This window comes from Chinchilla lanigera, unplaced genomic scaffold (genome assembly GCF_000276665.1).
Source record: "Chinchilla lanigera isolate Chin_1 unplaced genomic scaffold, ChiLan1.0 scaffold00079, whole genome shotgun sequence".
Lineage (NCBI taxonomy): Eukaryota > Metazoa > Chordata > Mammalia > Rodentia > Chinchillidae > Chinchilla > Chinchilla lanigera.
This window is the reverse complement of record NW_004955480.1, coordinates 10459694-10466728: the sequence shown is the minus strand read 5'-3', so window position 1 is coordinate 10466728 and position 7035 is coordinate 10459694.

Sequence of the window (7035 nt, the reverse complement as noted above, 5' to 3'; positions counted from 1 at the left end):
GAAATGGATCAAATGTTGAGCACAACATCAGGACATACTCTCCGAATCAGCGGCATCTGTTGCCACAAAGGTGACATAAACTCTGCGTGGTGTTTCCAAGTACGTTCTATTACCTGAGGACATAGAATGTAACCCTGAAAGTCAAAAGTATTAAAGACCCAAGCATGAGTGAAAATAAATTTTCTTTTAGTTCCAAAACTTTAACTTTCACTACCATGAGCTAGACCTTCAATAATTCTCTATATAAAATTAAGACAATAAATTCGTACTTTTCAAACTACAGGATGCCACCAATGGTGGATTGTGAGTCAACATAGTAGGCTGCCACTTGATTTGCAATGAGGGACTAGAATAGAATGAAACACCAGAGTGCATAATACAGGATAAGGATAAATTTTCCCTTGAATTTCTTTGTATGTAAAGCATGTGCATGTATTTTTGAGCTTTAGTATATTTCTTACAATAAACAATGTCAAAGACTTAAAAGAAAGGCCACGCAAAGTAAGTCTGAGCACAGTGGACGTGGCTCAGTGGCAGAGCACTTCCCCAGCATATGCAAGTACCTGGGTTCAATCCCCAGCACTAAATCAATAAATAGGAACTTTGTGCTACAATCTGATGGCCTGCCCTATCGACATATGAAATAAGCAAAGCTCCTCAAATCAGATATTTTCAGAGGCATGAAAAAATCAAAAGAAAAGAATTATGGTGAAAACATAGCCTCAAGTTGAGCTTCAGGCCTGAGGTGGACATTTGGGAGAAGGGAGAGTACCCCAAAAGAAAGAGCAGCCAGTGCAAAGACTAGAAGATGGGTACCATCTGGATGACGGTAGAAAATGCCATGAAGTGTGTGTCTTCCAAACCACAGAAGTGTATTCTTTGCAGTTTGGGATAGCAGTTCATAGATGGCACCCTCTTGCAGTGTCCTCACACTGAAAGAGCATGGCAGCACTCTGGGATCCTTTTTTAAGGGCACTAATAGCATTCATGACATTGCCACAATCATGACCTAATCACTTCTCCAAGGACCCTCCCTCCTAATACTACCACCTGGAGATTAAGAGTCAACCCAAGCATCTGTGGAAGACATGAACATTTAGACTCTACCAATGGGAAAACATAGTGGGTTCACAGAAGGTAAATAAGAGGTCCAGCCAGCCAAAGCCAACTTAGACTGCATGATGGAGACCTAAGGAGATCAAGCTGGAAGCTCACTGGTGTTAGAGTTAGTCAGTGGGAAGGTGATGGGGTATTCTGAGCTGATGAATAATATGCAGATAAACAGGGTAGGCTGGGGCAAAAGGAACTGGAGACAGGGAGAATTTTTAGAAGTCTGGAAAACAGTTAGGCCCACAGGAATAGACAAGATTTGTGGCAGAAACCACCAAAACACTAAATGTGTGTTCTGGAGTGAAAACTTGAAACACCTTGGGAATAGACTACTTGAAAAAGACAAGAGAATAAGTTTCTAAGAATAAAAGCCTCTATCTCTTGGGTATTGCAAATAAGTCTACTTCTTAATATTACTAGGAAAATTAGCATAAATATTTTACACTTCTCAAAGTGTTTTACATCCATTAGTCAATTGATTTTCAGTTATTCTAATACACAAGAAGGGAGATATCCCACCATCTGTATCTTAAAGATGGGAAACTATATAGCCCAGAGAGGTTATCTGACTTCCTAAGGTCACACAATTAGGAGCAGGAGTAAAATGAGCACATATCCTCACTCTGAGCCAGGATTGTCTTGGTGCATAAGCAACCAACTTCTCCCATGCTGTTGTCCTCTAATAATGATCCATTAACTTGTTGATTGAAATTATTCTGAGAGCTGCATTGGCTTACTATTTCAGGGAAAAAGCCTATTTGAAAGGTCACTGTGGCTTGGTGTGAGTTTATTTAATAAATATTTTTCTTATTTGGAGGTTTTAATTTTAAGTATGTGGTCTACTCTTTTTGTATGATTATTTGCTCAAAAAAATTTTAGTCAGCAACACACCTCATAAAAATTTAATATGTTTCAAAGCTGCTTTTACTGTTAAAAAAAGCACAAATCAAGCATTCTTGCATTTTGAATGTGGTGCCTCTATAATTGGGCTGTCTCTGAGGAAGGACCTTCCATATGTCGTAGTACAATTGCTCTTTTTTAATAAAAACTATGATGAACTGGAGAGTTGCCTCGGATGATTCCCCTACTCACACCAAGAGTCTGAACATCAACCACTGAGATGTGTTAGGATTTTCCCATCACCTGTGCAATTATTTCTTTAATATTGATGAGGCGTCGTCCTCTTTCCAAGTGTATCCGGACTTCATGGAAGCAGAGCAAGAAAATATTGACTTAGCACTGGAATCTGCCTGAGTTTGAACCCCAGCTCTGGCTGTCATTAGACATTCACCTTGAACAGGTTAACTTGCACCTCTGAGGGTCCTTTTCTCATCTCTACCATAAAGTGCTTCCATTTCACATCACAGGGCTGTGGCATGGGTGTAGGACAGTAAACTTGAAATGAGGGAGTGTGGAGTGGGTCTTCACTGAATATTTATTACCTACAAGTCTGAAAGACAAGATTTGCAAGACACAATCACGGGGCTCACAACTCCACTTAGTTGGAGGATTAGCACTTTGACCTTCCAGCCTGCTCTTTTACCAGGCCCAGAGATTTATGCTTATTGGCTCCTACCTGGAGTCATTCTACCAATGGCTTTGAGCAGTGAGTGGTAGAATTTATTTAGAGAGTAACAGTCCTGACCTTCAATCTAAAACTATCTGGGAACACTGACTGTCCTTCTGGGCACTGAGGGTATAGAAATAAAGAGGAAGGCAATATTGCTGCCTACTGGAATTTGCTTTTAGTGGGGAAGATGAACAACAGGTAAGCATGCACATAAACAAGAAGGAGCACCAGAGAGTGGGAAATTCACAGAGAATGTGAAAGTGAGTGATACGGTGAAACACTGGGAGCCACATTAGACAGCTGGTCAGAGAGGGCTTGCTGAGGAGGTGGCATTTAATCTGATTGGAAGAACCCGAGTAATGAGAAGATCAAGGGACTGATTCCCAGGCAGGGGGAACCGTTCATGCAAAGGCCTTAAGATGGAAATCCACTTGGCTTTCTGATGGCATCAAAAGAGGACCAGTGTGCTGGAGGAGAGTGTAGCTGAGCCTCAGGGTGAGAAGGGGTGATAGGAGATGAATGTGAGAAAGGGAAAAACTGATCATGAAGTGTTTCACAGGCCAGGGGAAGCGGGTAAGGTTGTGTTCTACAAAGAACTGAGTCCCTCAGAGAGTAGAAACCGAGACGCATCACGGCACACATGAGCTTTTCCAAAGTTGACTCTGCTGCTCTTTAGAAGGCAAAGACAGGAGCAGACATCTCTTTGAAGGTGAAACAGAGGTACAAATGCGGGGAGAGAATGAGAAGATGGCGAAGGCTACAGCGGAGATGGAGAACAGTGGACCTACTCAGAGAATATTTGGGAAACCACGCAGACAAGAGCTAGGAGATGAGCACGGTAAGAAGAGAAACCAAGGCTAACTCTAGAATACTGGTTTGGTTAAGAGGATGAATTATAATACTCTTCATCAAGAAGAGAAAGAGGAGGAGGAAGGGATGGAAAGGAGACAGGTGGACATTAAGGCGTGCTCTGTTGCCTTAAAAGGCAGGATCTGAGACTACATCTACACATACGATAGCCTTCTTCGTTTCACCACAGCACAGCCTTGTGTACAGCAGGGTAGCTCAGTAATGCGCATTCCTATGGTGGAGAAATAGCAGTGCCTTGAAACGTCAGGTCTGTTGCTTTATTCAGAAGCCTTTTAATTTCTTGGAACCTTAATTTCCTCTCCTATAAAATTAGAATTGCCTTTCCCATTCCCTGGAATATTGTATCAAAATTAACTATGTGCATAAAAGTGTTGTGAATTGTAGTGAGAAAGCATAAGTTCTGTGTAAAAGGACCATGATGGCTCCATGTCAGAAAGTAAGATGCACAAGGTCTCTCTTCAGTCAATCTTGCTCAACATCTCTCAGATTTACATGGTAAGTGAATGAATTATAACGGATCACCAGGGAATGCAGAAGTACAAGTCATAAACACTAAAGCTCCTCATAACATCATGAGGATAATTAGTTAGCCACACATCTACCTTCTCCAGAGTCCAGGACCCTACCTAATTCATTTTCAAAGGTCCTCTATGGTCCAGCACAGTGAATTGATTTCTCCGGTGTAAACTGAGAGTGACCACCAGCTAATTCACAAGTACTGTGCCTCATCAGACAGCCACATGGATCAATGTTCCTGAACATGTCCTGCACTTTAGCATCCCAACTACATGATAACAACATCCTACCTCTTCGGGCTGACTTGCTGCACAGTTTGATGAGTATATATTAAATCACACATGAAGAGATTATGAAGTGAAATTTTTTTCTGACCTCAGCACTGAGGACTGAACACTGGGCCTTCACAACCATTTTATTTTATTATTATTTTTGTAATTTTTACATTGAGACAAAGCCTCACTAAGCTCTAAGTTGCCCGGGCTGGGCTCAAACTTATGATACTATTGCTTGAGCCTTTTGAAGTGTGAAGATATCTTAAGGAACTCAGATTCTTGAAGATAAACAATATTCCTAAAAAGAATTTCAAATTTGAAAAAGATCACACCTAGCTCTGTTACCCAGATTTCCACAGGTACAGAGGATCTAAAACTCCTCTGTACTTTGAAAAGCATATGGAACTAGATGAGAATGCAAAGCACCAAATGTAGGTGCCACTTGGAGGTGACAGTCCACGCCTACTTTCTCCAACACCACCTCTAGTCCCTCCCAGGTTGGCCCTTAAGAAATTTATCTTCTAAATTTTAAACTCTTCAACTCAGCACATAGCATGATAAGTTTAAAAATAACCACTCCTCCAGGCCCCAAGTGTGGCCTACTTGTCTAGAATCTGATTCATTTCTAAACATGACTCCCTATTTTAGCATATCTATATGTCATCTTTGCCATAATGGTATTCTACAGTAATTACATTGAAAAATTCCCTTATTCACACTAGAATATGTAGGAGTGAAATCTCATGATGACTATACTTTAAAGTAATTAAGCAGATATGTTATTCAGCTTCCTGTCTATAGCAAGAGATAGCTGAGATAATTAGCTTGTAAAATGATATTTGGGATCACAGTTTTAGAGGTTCTAGTTCATGATCAGTTGACCCCTTTGCTTCAGACCTATGGTGAGGAAGCACATCATGGTGGGTGTGTATGGTGGAGCAAGACTGCTCACTTCATGACCCAGAAGCAAAATAGAGGAAGAGGAAGACGCCAGGATCTCACAATTCTCTTGCAGCACATGCTGATAATGACCTGAGGACTTCTCACTAGGCTCTTCCTCCTAAAATATCCATGACCTCCCAAAGGCACAACCTGGAAACCAAGCTTTGGACACACGTTCCTTTGGGGGATATTCAAGATATAAACTGTAACATCAGAGAAGAAAGAAACTAACAGTGGAAAATTGATTATGATGGCTAATCTGGATGACATTATTTATTATACCATTTCTAGTTGTCTGTATGCTTGAAAATAATTGTGATAAAAGTGAAAACAAATCAAAACATCATAAATTATCAATCTGGAAAGACTGAGGTGATTAAATGTAACATTTATCACAGGCACATTGTGACAGCTCACTCATATTAATTTTAATATTATATTCCACATTTTTCTAGTAATTTTATAGTACTTTGGATAATATTAACTCTACCAGCTCACAAGCCTACACAGGAGCAACACACTGAGTACTTTCGCTTTTAAAAATGAACAGAAACTCTCCCTTGTAGTCAACATGCTGAATCACGTAACTTATTAATCCCATTCTAAAACAGTGGTAGGTACAGTAGTTTTGATCTCAAATCTTTTGGGCACAAGGACTGATGGCTTTTACATACCTGGCCATGGGTTTTAATGACCATCTTTCTGAAAAGTTGGATGAGGCAGCGATAAGAGCTGTGCTTTTGCCCTCAGGGAGAAGGGTTGCATCCCCCACCATGTGTATTAAAAGCTCGAGCTCCGGGAACCTCACTGGCATCTCCGAGCATCTCTGTTCTCATTGCACAACAGGGTCATTTGCTGCTTGGGCACTTCTTGGAGGGCTAAGGAACAGCGGGTGCACAAAGAGGCGGATATGTTCAGCACATAGTAGGCCTCCTGTGGAGATGCAGAGGATGAGCAAAGGGCCTTTTCTGGGATGATTTATTAAAAAGATTGGCTGTGGATGACTATTGTGCACATTGTTCTTCAGTGGCCATCAATTACTTGTTTTGTTTCCTGCTTTTTAGTGGTTTCCTAACCTGGACTGTGCTTTAAGAAGAAAATGGGAAATGACAAGAAAAGCCTATTTAAACACCAAGCCACTTTTAGACTGTGTCCTGGAAGCAGGACTAGTTCAAGCCAAAACCGACATCGGTCCTGGCAGGCAGGGCAGATCTTGGGGTCCTCATTTTACAGTCAAAGAAACTGAGTCATCCACTGGCCAGAAAGTGGAAGAGTCAAAGCCAAACCCTCAGCAATGGGAGCAGATCCAGGGTGCAGCGGCTTTTCTCCTGTGGACAAAGTGAGCTTGCTCCAGAGACGGGAAGAACAGATGGGACAAACGAAGAATGCATCTTTTCTCGTTCCCCCGGCGTGGAAGTGTCAACAAAGCAACAAGGAGAGCATTCCAGCCGTGCAGAGGCAAACTGGGATGACACTTCGAATGCATAGGGATGCTGATTAATTGGGACAGGAGATCAAGTATCAACAATTCTCTGAAGCAGAACAGGGAGGCCTCCCTGGGGTTTGCAAAGCTCTAAAGCAGGCCGGCAATAAATAAGACTCAGGCCTGCAGGACTGGGGTGTGGAGATGCGCTTCTAAAGGGCAGGCAAGCAGACTTTTATTGCTGATCTTAGGGTCACAGATTCCCATATATGGCCCCAAGGAGAAGGGGAAGATAGAGTCCTGGAGGCTGCAGTCCTGTTCCTGGTCTG